The sequence below is a fragment of the Chionomys nivalis genome, chromosome 1 (genome assembly GCF_950005125.1).
Source record: "Chionomys nivalis chromosome 1, mChiNiv1.1, whole genome shotgun sequence".
In the NCBI taxonomy this organism is placed as follows: Eukaryota; Metazoa; Chordata; class Mammalia; order Rodentia; family Cricetidae; genus Chionomys; species Chionomys nivalis.
In genome coordinates, this window is record NC_080086.1 from 149,813,298 (window position 1) to 149,829,851 (window position 16,554).

At 51.4% G+C, this 16,554-nt stretch overlaps 1 protein-coding gene across 4 annotated transcripts in view; it reads right to left on the reverse strand.

Moving 5' to 3' along the window:
• Prkag2 (protein kinase AMP-activated non-catalytic subunit gamma 2) overlaps window positions 1-16,554 on the reverse strand; it is a 272,029-nt gene that overhangs the window by 213,528 nt on the left and 41,947 nt on the right. The window contains exon 1 of one of the 4 annotated variants that reach the window (XM_057783037.1): window positions 12,342-12,644. The exons of the other annotated variants lie outside the window; for them this stretch is intronic. The gene's annotated coding sequence lies outside the window, so the exon portion shown is untranslated. Of the gene's footprint in view, window positions 1-12,341; window positions 12,645-16,554 lie in introns of those variants that run through there. 4 annotated transcript variants of the gene reach the window in all.

A 16,554-nucleotide genomic window follows, 5' to 3' on the forward strand; every position in this document is an offset into this window, starting at 1 on the left:
TTTTAGGACTGGCAGGGGCCTAAAAATGGTGGTTGCAGGTTCCCTTCTTGCAGGATCTTGAGGGCTATGCATGCTGGCATATGCTCAGTGATCTGTGCTACTAAATGTCACATAAAAGAACCTAGGAGAAGGTGTCACTCTCCTGCTGGGCCCTGCATCCACTGTCAGGGTAAGGAACTCCATGGTGAGGTGGAATCTTCCTTGGGGAAGTTAAAGTTCCAAATGACTTAGCTGTCACCTCTGGAGAAAGCCATTTTGAGGTTATTATTATTATTGTTTGTGTTTGTTGTTATTTTACCTATTCAGTACCTGTTGTTTAAGAAGCTTCTGCCCCTGGCCACCACATGTCAGGCAGAAGAAACTCACATCTCTGTCCTGAGTTCTTCTTTACCGTGTGTCTGTCTTTGGGGAGGGGTCTCGTGAACCCTGTAAGTCAGGAGCCCGCTGCGACTAGTGATGTTCGCTCTCTAGAAGGGTGTGTAGACCCACCTGTCCCAGGCTCTCCCTCCCCAGCACCAGGAATGACTGTAACTCACACTTGATAGGCCCCAGAACTTAAGCAGGTACACCATGGCACAAACAAGTCATGAGGACAGGGGAACACATGTCAAGGACCTGGGTGCAGTGAGGAAGGGTCCATGGGTCCAGCACTGGGTTTAGGGGCAGTGGAGCTATTTCATATGCTACATGGGTGGGCAGGTGACATTATACACTCATGAAAACCCGCAGAGCGCACACCTGAGGGTGAGCTTTCATGGAAATTGTGACTTTGGGTGATAATTTACTCTGGAAAGGTTCATCCCTGGGAACAAACGTAGCCCACAAAGGGAAGATGTTAGTAGTAGGAGAAGTGGGGAGAAGCACAGGGGGCTCTTTATACTTTCTGATCTAGTATTCTATAAAGCTAAAATGGCACCTCTAGTTCTTAAAATTTAAAATAATTTAAAAATATAACTTATAATAAGACAGCAAACATCTAAAGATGGCCTCATGTCCTCTGTCAGTCAGTCACCGAGTCCGGGCAGCTCACCAGTGGTCATTACAGCAGGAGAGAACAGAAAGACCATGACCTAGCCAGAAGCCTGCCTGGAGTACCTCAAAGGCATCTGAGGTCATTGCTTTATCTGGAGACAGGAGCCTAGAGGCCAGTTCACAGCCTGGTTCCTTACAGAAGGCAGAGGAATTTAAACCCGATGCCTTCTCCAGAAGTGCGCAGGTCTTGGGATCTTTGTAAGACAGCCTTGGATATATATGGAAAAAAAGGGCACAGGAAACCTGCCGATTGGCCTTGCAGGGAAGGGCACTGAGAAGCAGGCCTTCAATTCTCAGGTTCCTGCCTTCACACTCAGGGTTGAGGCCAACACCAGGGGTGCTGAGAAGCCCTAGCACATATGGGACACAACTCCAAGGCCCCCTATGCAGTGGGGCCAATGGTGGGGAATAACTGGGGCAGAGTCATGCATGAGACTGGCTTCCTCGGAGGGGACCCGCAGTTGCTCATGAATCTAAACAAGGACACCACCAGGTTTTTGGTTTTTGTTTCTTCTGCCAACAAACCCGTTCCATGCTGGAGGGGCTTGTTATGTAAAGAGGAGAGGGAGGAAAATGCAGCCCTGTGCAGCCAAAGTCACCAGACAAGATCAGCTGGGGCTCCGGCGGGGAGTCAGGTACAAAAAACAGGGGCTTGTTTGTGGCTTTGCTTTCCCAAGGAAGAAAAAGGCCTCTTCTCACATCCCAGGTCATCTCTTGGAATTGAGTTTAGATCGTTCTGGAAGGAGGACCTGGTCTTTGCAATGTTCTTACCACCCCTTCCTCGTGTGCAGGCCCCAGGCCCCTGAGACTGAGAAGAAATCTCCCTGAGTGTACCTTCCACAGCTAGTCTGCTCCTAACAGGGAGCCTGGCATCTTTAATTCCAACTGAAGTCTCCTAAGGGACTCTATCAGATACTGCATGTAGGGACCCTAGGGCCAGGGGACTCTGGATGGGTTGTCCCCTGCAGAGTCAGGAAGAAAGCAATTCAAAGGTCTCAAAAAGCCCCAGAGACATACAAAACCCTTCCCTCCAAGAACCGCGGAGGAGAGAATGGCCTGCAAGCCCAGCAGAGAGCTCCAGGACTCCGGTTCGCATGAGGATCCCCTGTGCTGGGGTGGGCGTTGGTGATGCAGCTGTCCTTGAGTTATCCTTCTCCTGCAAGTCACCCCTTTCCCAGACTCCTGTAAGCAACCCCAAGCAACTCCTCGTTCGCAAGGTTGGACCTCGGCAGTATCCTCACTTTGGTCTGTTGTCCTCCTACAGTGAATGGCATTAGTGACGTTTTAAGAAAAGGCAGAGAGGCCAGGCTTTGGTGGCACACACCTTTAATCCCAGCACTCGGGAGGCAGAGGCAGGTGGACCTCTGTGAGTTCAAGGCCCGCCTGGTCTACAGAGTGAGTTCCAGGACTGGCTCCGTCTCATGAGATGCTCCACCAGTTTGTGAAGAAGTAAGACTTTCCCCAGCTGCTGCCACCATGCCTCCAAGACTGCGTGAAACAAACCTTCATTCTCTATAAATGACCCAGCCTTGGGCATCTGTTATAGCCACAGACACAAAAGGGGACCATATGCTCTTGTCCTTTTGCTCTTTACACCTACAAGGTCCTGAATAGCGTGAGGGCTGTGTATACTAGGACCTTGGGCCCGAAGTGAGTCAACCCTGCCTCAATAAACAAGGTAGCAGAGTGCTGGAAGACAATTCCTGACAGAAACCTTGGGCTCCACATGTACACGTATCCCCTCCTGTCCACACACAAGTGTGTCACACACATACACATACACACATTTATATACCACATGCACATACATGAAAATGGGAAAAGAAACAAAAGAGAAGCAAGACCACTTGATCACTTGATCTCCATGCTCAGGTGACATGGAGTCCTGCAGCTTCCTGCAGATCTGGATCTGGGTCTCGCTCCACACTTGCCCTGGTTCTCACCCAGCCATTGTGTAATTGGTCTGACCACCAAGCTAGCAGCATTACGGGGAAGCTCATGGTAGCAATGTGGAGAAGGCTGCACAGAGAGGGAGCTCCAGCCAATGGGCATCAGATGTGTGAAGGAAGGAGCCTTTAAAATGTCCCAGCCTTGGCCACAGTCTGACAGAAAATGCAAGTGAATCCCAACGAGAGCTGCTCAACTGAACCAGGCTGCCCGAGAGCCCTGAGATGCAGCTCCAAGCACGGCGTGCGTGCGTGAGAGAGAGAGGGGGGGGGGTAGGGAGGCTGGGGGCAACACACTGCCAAAATACCAAGTACCCTGTCTCAGTTACTTCAATCTCTGTTTCCTAGGTTAAAAATCTAGAATCCTAGGCATTTCCACCAGAAAGCCCATCCACACATGGAAGGATATAAACGCCACAGAGCAGAGCTAACACAAAGATTGCTGGGCTGCGTGGGAATCATTTGAAAAACGCCAGTCATTACTTTAAAATACTTGGCTGATTTTAAGGGCAAGAAGCTATTATTATGGTAAGAGACAGGGGGTAAGAGACAGACTCCTCTTTCTCAGAGCTTTGATTAGAGGGAACAGGGTAACTCAACCCACCACTCACAAACACACATTGAGAGGACAGTGTGTGCAGGCAGGATGAGGGGACATGCTGAACCCCTCGTGACCACATTACAGACACAGAAAGGTTCCCAGAAACATTTTGGGGTGTTCTATAGTGAGCTCAAAAAATGCTCAAAGAGGAAGAGGGCAGAGAGGCAAGGGAACAGGAGGGATGGAGGAGACAGGGAACGAAGGAAAGCAAAGAAAGGAGGGAGGGTGGCACGGCGTGGAGGAGTGATGAAGGCAGGCAGGCAGAGGATGGTGTGGCTGGTGCTCTCTGGTCCAGCGTGGAGAGAAGAAGGAAGGCTGCTGGGGGCTTGGCAGTGTTCTCTTTGAAGGGGCGTAGAGGACGCGCTTCCCTGCGAGTGCTCAGGCAGCCAGCAACAGCTCGTCTCTGCACTCAACTCTTACCAGCTCGGGTCACACGGACTGTCTAAGGCTGAACAGGGAGGCCAGCATCAGGAAGGACTACACAAAACTGCTAATTAGCAAATGCGTCCTGTACAATCTTTCAAAACCGAGGATGATGGGAAGGAACCGAAGCCCTAAGGAAGTCTAAAAATACCTCTCTGCAGCCAGCTGTGTTGGTCAAGCCTGTGATCCCAACACTTGAGAGGCAGAGGCAGGAGGATTGCTCCCAAGTTAGGGACCAATCTGTTCTACATAATTAGTTCCAGGCCAGCCAGGGATACATAGTGAGACCCGGTCTTATAACAACAAAAGCACACTGCAGCCTGTACAGGTGGCACACACCTGCAACCCCAGTACGCAAGAGGTAGAGGTAGGAGGATCTGGAGAGAGTCCAAGGCCATCCTGGGCTAGCTGAGACACCATCTCTTCAAAAGCATACTGCAGCTGCAGGCATGTTTAGTCACTGACATATCTACTGCATATCTGTGCTGGGTCTGGAATTGGGGGACAGTGAGGTAGGCAAAGATAGGACATGGAACCTGTGCTACACGGTCTCAAGATGGTGAGAGGGAAGGGACTGGCTAGAATGGAACACTAGGACCTCTTTAGGGGGTTGGGATTACCTTTGTCATGATGTGGTGGTTACACATTTGTGCACATGTATCACAAGCCAGCTAACTCTGCTACCAAATGAGGGGCTACATTGCATGTGAACAACACCCCCGTCAAGCTGACCCGTGACTGACTGCCGATCACCACATACCCATGTGGGGGGAAGCGGAGCAAGCCATCTGCTGGAAGTGGGAAATGCCTACACTCTGCATCCTGGGATGCCGAGCCAATTTTTCCACGGGGAAGAATCTCCAGGAAGCAGCTGGGCTTTGGGTGGTGCCTGCACCTCATCACCTCACAGGAGCCTCCGGTTCAGTTGGCCCCATGGACCTGTCATACCTTGGTGACATAGATACCCGTACCTTCCTCCCCTCCACAGTGACGGACGTGGCCAGCATCACACATCCCAGAGCCTGGCTGCATTATCTAAGAAGAGTAATTTGTCAGGCATCAAAGCCTGAGTTCTCCCGTGAGTGCCGGACAGTTGAGATGCGACAAGTCCTCACAGGTGCTGACGCTGCCGGTGGCCAGATGCCCTTATTTAGGTCGAGGTAGTATTTCAAGGTAACGCAGAGCTCATTAAGCCAAACCCTTCCCTGAGCGGGCAGCTACTGGATCATTCATTCTCAGAAGATGGCCCTACAAGCCGAGGAGTGAGAATAGATGAACTTGCATGGGGTAGAGACCAAAGAAGGATGGCACCTGGGTAAGGCCACTGAGACAGTCGGTGTTAACTGTTATTTTCACAGCATCCAGAATTACCTGGGAGATGGGTCTCTGGGCATGTCTGTGGGAGACTATCTCAATTGTCTTATCTGAAGTAGGGACCCATTCACTCTGGGCCACACCATTCCCTGGCTGGATCCTGGATTGCTTAGGGGAGAAGGGAGCTGAGCAGCAGCACGCATCCATCACCCTCCGCTTCCTGGTTGTGGATGGGATGTGACCAGCTTCCTCGAGATGGCGCTGCCTTAACTTCCCTGATAAAGCGGGACTGTACCCTTGAACTAGGGGCTGAAACAAACACCATCTCCCTTGAGGTGCTGTTGGGCATTTAATCCCAGCAACAGGAAAAGAAACTAAGGCATCTACTTTCTGGAGCATGATGGTAGAGATGCCCACACATGGAAAAGCCTAGATGTTGAGGGGCCTGAGGATATGGCTCCCCCAATACCCCCTTTCTGGACAGGTAAGACACACGGGGCTTCCAAGATCCCAGATGACAGCGGCTACTTAAAAGCGTGAGAATTGTGGGCCTTGGTTGGGTACTTCGTGTTTATATACCTGGGTTTAGGAGCTGCCTTTCCAGACTTTGTCCAAGCTGTCATTATCAAGACCCTGGAACACCTGAAGTACCCCAGAATGGCGTGTGGTACTCAGGTGTACTTTACTGTCAAATGCATGTGATGGTCTGGGACTGCACTTCTGGGGCAGCACTCGGGTAAGGCATGGCCGGCAGCCGCGGGACTCTGGACTGAGAACGATACAGAAGAATCTGAAAGCATTTACTTGAAGCATTACTGAAAAACGCAGCTCCTAGTTTTGTTTTTATTACCCTGACATGCTTACCTCTGACCAGCACAACAGGACAACGTGATTTGTGTGACACTGCCGGACTCAGTGACCACTCAGAGCCTGGCCAGAAGAGTTGGGGGTATGAGCTGGACAGAAAGAGAAGTGGGTCCTCAGGGTGCACGAGGCTTGCCCGAGAGGGAACCCAGGATGTTTGTTTTATGGAAGAGTGTGATGCCAGAGACAGGCTGCGCTGGGACATACACTTGAGTTCTGGCCCAGTGGTGAAGAATGGGAAGGAGCTGATGGCTTAAGACAGAGGAAGAAAGATCTCCCAAACCAAGGAGGGCTTTGGTGAGGAAGGGAAGAGGTGAAGAGGAAAATAGGGCTTTTGACCCCTCTACACGAACCTCTCTCCAGAGGTGGCCCTTGTAAACACAGTTTCCCTGTGGCGGTGTGACCCCATGCCCTGGTTCCTGGAGGCTTAGGAGACCTGCTGAACAGCAGCTGGTGAAGCCACCATGGGTTCTGGGTGAGCTTGGAGGAGCCTGAGTAGAATAGAGGGTCTGGGGAGGTCAAGGCTCTTCCAAGTGCCCTCCTCCCCTCCATGCTGGTCTCCCTCCCAGCTCTCCCCCTGCCTTGAGTGTCTGGAGACTGATGAGCACATCTCAAGGCTATGGATCTGAGCAGATAAGTGTAGGGTGACTCAGAGAGAGTGGGTGGTGACAGATGCCTGCAGCCAGCTCTGAGCCAGGCCTGGCCAGGTCTCTGGAGCTGACGCCTAACGTTAAAGGACAAATCCCACCAACCCTCCGTTCCAAATGAATGACTCTGGCTAAGAGCAGCCCCTTCCCAAATACTCAACCTAAATGACACAGTCAGTAGCAGGGTCACGGAGAGGCCTCTCGTTTTGTGTGGCAGTAATCCAAAAGGCTTCATTGCCACACCTGCATTGGGAAGGCGTCTGTGCAGGCTGCCAGCTGTGGCCACTGGTCTTTCTCTACCTTCTAAACATAGGAATCCATCTGCCAAGCTGGGCAGAAATGGCTCTGGGTACCAGAAACTCTGGGGAAGAGTAACAAAGGATGACAGTTCATTTGCCTTTTGCATAATCAGAAGTCACCATCTGCTGTTTCCTGGGGAAAATATTTTGAAGCATGTCTTTGAACTTCCCCTGCTTTGGTAAGGGCAGGAGGAATGGTCTGTGGCTGTGCTTTGTAGAAAGTACCAGAGCTCCCAAGAGGTGCCAAGCAGGGTAGAGCTTTCCCTGCCTGAAAGAGGAACAGAGCCCCACACTTCTTGTCCCTAAACTATGTGACAACATTTTGTTTGGTTTCCTTGAAACCTTTTCCCGAACACAAGCCATCCCACTCAGGGCTGTGTCCACCTCAGCATCGCCAGGAAATCTGAGCATACCACAGCCTGACAGGTTTGCAACCCCATTTCATGTCCAGTCTAAGCGCACGTGAGCTGGCCAGCACAGTTTGCATCACAGACAGCCTGCAGCAAGGTCCGCTATTTGCCCGCTGCAAAAGCAAAAGGCCCGTGTTTTCCTGAGGGTTGGGGCTTCACACCTCCTCAGCTCCCCCGATTCTAAGATTGCTTCTCTTCCCCAAAGCCGTGAAATGCAATTCTAGGAGCCCTCAGCGTTCAGGAGTCCTTGATCAGAAACAGAAAGGAAAACCAGGTCTGGTGGTTCAAGTTTGAAACTCTTGCTACTCAGGAAGCTAAGGCAGGAGGATCATAAATTTAAGGCCATCATAGGCAACTCAATGAGATCCTGTTTTTTGTTTTTAAAAAGGTAGGCTGGGGAATCTAGCTCAGTGCTAGAGAACTTGCCTACCACTCATGAAGCCTTAGTTTCAATTCCCAAGAAAAGGAAGAAAAGGATAGGTGGGGTAAGGGGGAATAAGAACCCATGGGTCCCTGACCCTCCACGGCCCAGAGATCCCCACCAGGACTGCTGGAATCCCTAGCAGGTGTCTGGAAAACAGCACTGCAGACCATGGATGGCCCTGTTCCCATCTCCTTTATTCTGTTTACTGGAATGAGCTCAGCAGGCCCTCACTCACTGGTGACTAACTAGCTGAAGCCATGACTACTGGCAGATGGCCGCCTCCCTTAAAAGCAGACAGACAATAAATGCCACCACACACCTCGCCAGCAAAGTACAATCAAAACAAAATCTGAGTCTGGCTTTGATTTCCTCCCATTTTCTCCCTGTGTCCCCTGGGCTATAGCTTGGAGCAGCATGAGAGGAGATGGAGAAGGGGATCACGACACAGCTATGACCTTCAGGGAGGGGAAGGGCATGGCAGCAGAGTGAACTCCCAGGACCAATGGAGGAAGCTCACCAGGGAATGACAGGCAGGACAGGAGGAGGGAAAGGGACTTGGCTGTTGGCAAGGACAGTGAGTAACAGCGAGAAAACCACAGGACCCCAAAGCTCTTCAACCTTGGTTGTCTTCTGGCTAACTGCAGTGGTGGAACCTGGGCTGTGGCAGAAAACAGGTCACTCACAGCCCTGCTTCAGAAGGGGTTTCTACACTCTGTGTGACTCCGAGGAGGCACACAACTGAACACTCCCTTAGACAGCACAGCCCACTGTTTGTTAAATGCCTACTGTGTGCCTGGAACTGGTTCTTAGTTAACTGATGGTAGACTCCACACCAACGCTGAACAGATATGCATTTCTAGAAAAAAAAAAAGACTCCCAAAAATGAGATAATTTATACACGGTCCCCAGCTACTTGACAATTTGTACACAGTCCCCAGCTACTTGACAGAACACAGGGTTCCAAGTCCTGTGGCAAAAACTGTGGGGAGGGGGTCACAAGGGAACACTATTGGGGCTAGTGACTCAATTGTATGTTTGCTTGCTGGCTAGCTTTCAAGTCTTGCTATGCAGCAAGGACAGGTCTGTAAGTCTATATAGCTAGACTGGCTGCCTCATCAGGGCTGGGATCCCAGACTATATGCTACCGTATCTGCCTTCAATCTTCACTCCTCCTCCTCTTTCTCAAACGTTTTGATTAGTGTGTATGGATATGTACCTAAGGGTAGCATGTGTGCCGGTGCCCGCAGAGGCCAGAAGGTGTCAGATTCCCTGGAGCTGGAGTTCCAGGAGGTTGTGACCCACCAGATATGGGGGCTGGGCACTGAGTCCAGGCTCTGTACAAGCTCTTAACTGATGCTCAGTCATTTCTCAGTCTGTGCCTCATATAGCCCAGCATGGCTTCAAACTCTCTTTGTAGCTAAAAATGACTTTCTTGTTCTCCTGCCTCTGCCTCCCAAGTGTTGGGATTGCAGGAACTCACATCGCTTCAATCATAATTTAAACACAAACTTTTGTAATTAAGATTAGATCCCATGGATCCACAGAACCCCTTTAGAGTCATGCTTGTGACAAGGATATTTATCCAGATTGACACATGACTGGCTGGAAAGCACACCGACTTCATGGCTTATGTGCCAACGCTTCCTGCACTAGTGTCAAATTGTCAAGAATTGGGGACAAGCCTAGCCTCACTTTGGGGCTGAGGAAGCAGAAACACAGATCTTCAACTAAGCCACGTGCCATCTTAGTCAAGTTCTCTGTCAAGTCATAGTGAGAGGCATGGGAACTTTCGCTGCCAGCAATCCACTGTCAGGTCTTGCTCAGTGAAGCGAGAAGGTCCAGACACTGCTTCTAAGCTGGTCGAGGACCTAGGTGTCAGCTCCAGTTCCCATGTGCTGCCTGTACAATCTCAGGCAAGTTCATGGGGCCTCAATTCCCATGTGGAAGGCAGGAAAACCTCCCAGGATCAAGCCTGGAGCCGGTACATGGTGTGCGGTTGGTAAATGTGAGACGGACCCTGACGGGAATTAAGACCTCAGCTGATTGCTGGGAGTCATCAATTGAATCGACCTGTAAGAACCAGCAGGACACAACTCAATAATGCACAGAAGAAAATGTGTTGCAGTGATACAGATACAGGTTAGCCCACAGGCTGAATCGGGGTGACAGGAGGCTTTGTTAGAAGGAGCTGGGCAAGACAGCTCTCTACATTGATATATGGATATATGAGAAGGGACTCAAATCTTCAGACTGAAATAAAAACCTACAGTGAGGTGGCTCAGCGGACAGAATTACTTGCTGATAATCCTGATGAGCTGAGTTCCATCCTAGGAACCAATATAACAGAAAAAGAACAGACTCCCCCAGGTTGCCCTCTGACCACATGCATGCCATGGCATATACATGCATGTGCATACATACATACACAATAAACAAACAAACAAGAGTTACGAAAATTCAGAGAACCCCCCCCCCAAAAAAAAAACCCTGCATTTCCAGGAAAGCCTGGCCAGACAATACTATTGGCAGATGAGGTCAAACATCTCTTTCTCTGAATGCCAGGTGACTGGTCCACAGGAAAGACTTTGTTTCTTTCACTAAAGCGCTGATTTTGACAGCGTCCTGAGACAGTATCCAGTGAGGAGCCAAGCACAGAAGCTGGCGACAAAGCCTAGTCTGCCAGCGCCTATCCTTAGCCCCGCTGTTCCTCCCCCACTCCCTGTAGCCTCTGAACACCGGGCTTCTCTTGGAGTTCAGCCTTTTCATGACTTTAGGAAAAACAAAAGGACCCTCCATATCCTGGATTCTCTATCAGGTCACTGGGGAATTTGACTTTCTAACTTCGACTTCCTGTCCTGTGAGTCTGTACCTGCCACAAGGCCTACTGTCAGGCTAAAATATCCCAATATCCAAATGGAACCCAAGCTCAGATTTATTTAGCCAGTCCTTGAACGTTTCCCATGCACACTGGAGAGCATCCTGAAAGGTGAGGAGCTCCTAGACCTATGAGGCCACATGGCCAAGCCTCTGTTCGGGGTCAGGAGAGGGGCTATGGGCCCTGGGTACCACTATCCCTGGCACCTGTCTGTCAAATCCCTGTGACAGCCGCTGCTGGCTGACTAAACCCTGCTCTGGAGCCCCCTACACGACTATGACATCTGAAATCCTCTTCTGTCTGTGGTTGGGGACCCTGTGCACTTTGAGAGCCTCTGGCCTTCTTGTGTGTCCCTAGGTCCGATGCTGCTTGCTGGGCCCAGGCCCTTCCAGATGCCTGCACTTAGCTGAGTGCCATGTGCTATTGGCTCACCATTCTCCAGTTATTTAATGCCACCTTTTCTTGCCCACTTTGGGTTGTAACTTAGAAACAGCGTTCAGCCTCACACCCTCCTCTGACACCCAGTGGCTTGCTCCTAATCACAGGGCATAAGGAGTAGGGACGGGGTCAGGGGAGAGTCACGGATTTCTATGCTGGAGTCTTCTTTGGGTGTAACTGGTCCGGCATGTGGAAGAGAGTCATAAGCAACAAACAAAAACCCAAACAAGATAGGAGCAGCTTGCTGTGAGTGCTAAGCACCAGTTTCAGAGGAAGGTGGCTGGGGCAGGACACCTGGAGCTTCAGGCCTAGCCTTTGCCTGCCTCAGCTCAGCTGGTCAGTCCTTTCTGCTCTGTTCCTGCTGCAGAGTGAAGGGCTTCCACCTTCTCTGCTCGCCCTCCCTTGGCCTTCCCCAGCCATTTTGGTTTATTCAGTATCTTCCTCCTCAAGGCAGACAGGCAGCAAGCAAGTCCCATCTTCCAGCAGGAGATCAGATCGGTCAAATCTCTGATATATCCGCGGTCTAGACAGCCCCGGGGGGATAACATGGACCAGACTCAAAATCCCCCTGCACTGTCCCTTAGTCTCTACCATTTGTGTCAGACTGAACGAATGACTCAGGAAGGGGAAGCGAAGGTGGAAGAGTGTCTACCGCACTAAGAGATTCGGCCCCGGGAGAGAACTCTACGGCAGGGGAGGAAGGGGGAGAAGACTCTCAAATCAGAACCCTTTGTAGACAGCCCAGTCTTCGCTCCCTTCCCCAGGGACAGTCTCTGCAGAGGAACAGTGATGAGCACGCCCCCTCACACATCCCACCTGCTAAGGTATTCTCTTTAAGTCACGGACAAAAGTTACATAAGGAACAGACATACAGCTCCCGTGGAGCGAAGGAGCATTTTGTTCAGCCTTGAGGTGTTTAATTGAGAAAGAGCCTCTGGGAGAGCAAAGCACCAGCCAACAGTCCTGCATACAGAGGCGACAAGAGGCACCACAGAAAAAAAAACATGGGCACACGGGGAGCGTGCAAGCACCATGCATTTAGGAAGCCAGCCAAGAAGGTCTGCTTACTCAGCCCGGAGGGGTCCCAAGGTCTCCTCTTCCGGATGCTGGGCTGGGAGACGCAGGCTGGTGGGGTGAGTAGCGGCTGACAAGCTGCTCTCTCAGCTCTGACAAATCCTGCTCTCACCTTCCAAAGGCCAATCCAAGAAGGGGCTTCCTGACCCTCTCAGCCAAGGCGATTTCTAAGGTTCGGATGCTCTCGAGAGCCGCTGCTTCACGCCTGCAACAGATGGGGACTGGGACTGGGCGTGTTCCCAGTCCCCAGAGCAGCGCAACAAGCAGCTGGCAGACAGCATGAGCTGGCCTGAGACAGCACAGGCGACAGTTCTGTTGGTTAGAGCTGCTTTGCTGCTTGAGATGATGGCAGAGCTCAGGCAGATACCCTCGCTGTCTGTCAGGACTGCAGCAGGCTGTCATTACCACCTGTGTCGGGGGCTGCCTGCTGAGGAGGTAACTGTACCACACAGGCAGCCAGCGGGAGGGAGGGCAGAGCTGAGCCACGGCTGTACAGGCAGCGGGATGGAGAGAGGAAGCAACCGAGGCCTGGAATGCAGCAGCCGTGGTCTGTGAGGTCCTTCTTGCCAGCACGACCCCTCATCCTGTCCTCATAGAACTTCAGGCAAAGTTCCGCGGAAAACAGCAGGTGCCTTCTGCAATCTGGCTAAATCAGGACTCCCAGGGAGATGCTTGTCCTTGGAGGACAGAGCATGCAGCTTTCCTCTCTTGCAAGAATGACAGCTCTAGCTTTTTAAGATGCTCTGCTAGTGAAACCCTCATCCATCTACATCCCCCAGCTCCAGTCAGACAACCTGCAATCCCCTGCCCCCTGTAGGAGACACGGGCCCTGCCTGCACCTCCCTCGCCTTTGGTTGCCTGGCTTCTGATGCACTGCTATCCATAGCCTTTGTTATTACATGTGGGGTAGCAAATTCCTAGAGAGAGAAAATGACTCACCTAGGCGCTTACCACCCCTTTACAAACAAACCTTCTAGAGCTCTTTCTCTCCTCCCCCTGTCACCCCCTGGACCACTGTGCCCTGCCCTGACCAGCCCAGAGCTGCTCACAGCGACTGTTCAAATCAGAGGATCCTGAGCCTGCCTGCCTCTGCCCCCACCCCCGCCACCTCCCCCAGAGGCTCAGCAAAAGCCCCTGCCACCACTTTCCCAGGCCACTCTGCCTTCTGACCAAGGCTGACACTTTCCTGAATGCTCCTGCATGTAGGCTCTGCCTCTTGTTTTCAGGGGTCCGTGAGATGGTACATCTGTTCCTTCAGAACAGTTTTCCTGGGTCTGAGTGTCCCAGGACACCTGCTTAGAACAAGTCCTGGAACCTTTCAAGCAACTCTTTAGGTCCAAAGACACTCCTAACAAGCCACCCATGAGCTGTATGAGATCAAAGATACCTACGAATGTGGCCCAAGACAACTTTGGGAACTTACTTAAAATTAAGAGACGTGTGTGCATGGTCATGTATGTGTGGAAGCCAGGCGACCTCAGATGTTGTTCCTCAAGAGCCAGCATTTTTTTTTTAGGGTATCTCTCACAGGACCTGGGGCTCATAGATTGGGCTAGGCTGGATGTCAGTGAGTTCCAAAAACCCCGTCTCCCCTCCCCGACACTGGGATTACAACCATGTCCAGATGTTTAATGTGAGTTCTGGGGGCCAATCGCAGACTTTCACGTTTCTGTGGCAAGCACTTTGCTGACTGAGCTATGTAAGTCTGCGGCTTTCTGGACGACACTTTCAGACCAGGAAGGTAATGGGAAGCCACCTTTCAGCTACCAGACCGTTCTAAGATCTAAGAATTCAAAGCCTGAGGGTCAGGAAAGGATGTCTCAAGGAGCAAGGATCCCCGAGGCCTGGTCCTGGTTCCAGTGTCTAAGTAGTCCATTACCTGAAAATGTCACTTTACCCTGAAACTCTTTTTTCTCTTCTATAATCTGAGCAATGTGTACCTTATGGTCCTTTCCAGACCCAAACGTTAAAGTTCTGAAACCACAACCCAGGTCTGTGCCACAGTGCAGCCATTTCTCCGGGGGCGCAGTCCTGCCTCTTAGAAAACCATATGCGTGGAAATATTGGCTCTGAGCATACTCCAAGGCTTCTGTTGAGATAATGGATGAACAAGCAATTTGGACGAAAATGAACATTAGATTGAGATGTGCAGGATCATTCCGGAACCAGAGGGCAGCACTAGAATAAACACAAAGCTTAGCAAAACCCACACCATATACCACTGAGCAAAGGGCTGACATCCTGCAACCAGCCCCCTGGGCATGGTGCAAGTGGCCTCCCAGACAGCCGGCCAATCTCAATATTTTCTCCTCTGATTCTCCAGCTAACCTCACTGGGTGAGCTGGACCTGGTTTGTTTTCTCTGTGTTTTATTTCAAAGCATATAAGCAGGTCCAGGTTGGTGTGTGTGTGTGTGGGGGGGGTGACTAATTTGCTTTGCCTGGAAAAGCTGGAAATGCCAGGGAAATAGATGGGCACCACCAAGTGAAGGTTTGCTTCATTGGGAGGCAACCTCCTGAGAATGACTTACAGGGGTCGCTTTCTACCGCGCTGACTTCCGGCTTCTGACGACGCCACATCTTGGGTCAGGGAATCACTCAAGCAAAGACAAGTGCCGCTCCCTAAAACTCCCAAACACACGTGTATCCTGCCTTCACCTGCATGAAGTCTTGTTCCCACACCCTTCACTGAACGCTTAAGTGGTTTGTGTGCCCCCCTTGGGATATGAGTGTGGCTGTCTTCTCACCTTAGAAGGCAGAAGGTGGTTTCTCTAGACAGACAGTCCTGGACACAGGCAGAACCTGAACACTACTGCTGGCAGTTCCTGGTCTCAGAAGGAACCGTGATGATACTCGCTGACACACACACCCCAGGTCCCCTCTCACTTTTTCTCTGAGTGTCACTCCCAGGACAATTCCCAGACCTCACGGAAAACCAAGAAACATCAGAGAAAATGGCAGGCTCTGAGCTGCCTAGGAAACACATTTTCTTCAGTAGGGATACAGCCCAAAGGGGCCCCCGCTCTCACTTCTTGGGCTTGCCCACAGCTGTCATTCAAAGTCCCCAGAGTCTCAGCCTACACCGGCAGGCGCGTGCAGACCCTGAAGCTCTCCACTCTGCTGAGGCCCTAGCCCAGTGAAGCACCCTTCCCTGGCCACTCTGTGCCGACCACAGTGCCCTCCTGGATTGGACATCGACATTGTATTCACAATGCTGAGGACTTTGCATACGCTATTACAGTCCACGCAGCAGGTGAAGAGGTATCACACTACTTTCTTCTCCCACTCAGCCTGTGTTGGCGTGTATACATACGTATGCACACGCGTGTGGAGCCCAGAGGTGTCTCTCTCGGTCCCTCTCCTCCCTGTTTTGTGAGTCAGGGTCCCTCACTGAACCTGGCTTATGGATTCAGCAAGAATCCAGCAAGCAATCCCGAGGTCCTCCTGACTCTGTCTGCCCGGCACCTCATGGTCTGACTGCCGGACCCAGTTGTTCTGTTTTAATGTGGGCTCTGGATCTCAGACGCAGGCCACCATGCTTGCACAGCTGGCGCTTTATGAACTGGGTGGGCCATTTCCCAACCCCACTGCCTCAAACTGTTTTCAAGGATAAAGAAACTGTGGCTTGGAGACACTGAGTTGCCATGCTCAATGCTATAGGCAGTCTTAGCTGTCAACTTGACAAAGCTGGGAAGAGGGGACCTCGACCAAAGAATTCCCTCCATTGGACTGGCCTATGGGCAAGTCTGTGGGGCACTTTCTTGATTGTTAGTTGATGTGGGAGAGCCCAGGTCACTGTGCCATCCCCAGGCCAGCTGGTCCCGGGCTATGTAAGAAAGCTAGTTGATAAGTGCTGGAGCAAGCTAGTGAGCAGCCTTCCTGCCCAGCTTCAGCTCCTGACATAATACTCCCTCGATGACGGATGGTAAGCTGCAAGCTGAAATAAACCCTCCCCTCTCCCAGGCTGCTGTTGGTTATGTGCCACAGCAGCAGAGAGCACACTAGAACAGTTCCTAACGGAGATATTAACGTGGCCAGGGCTCCATCTCAGCCTGACTCCACGCCTCAGCACCACACTGTCCTAGGAGCCCCAGCCTTTTATCTGTGTGCTTTTGCTTCCTTGTACCCTTTGTTCATTTCTGTGGAATGGGTTTACTATTTCTGTAATGAAAAACAAGATTACAGGGCTTGCAAGGTAGCTCAGGGGAT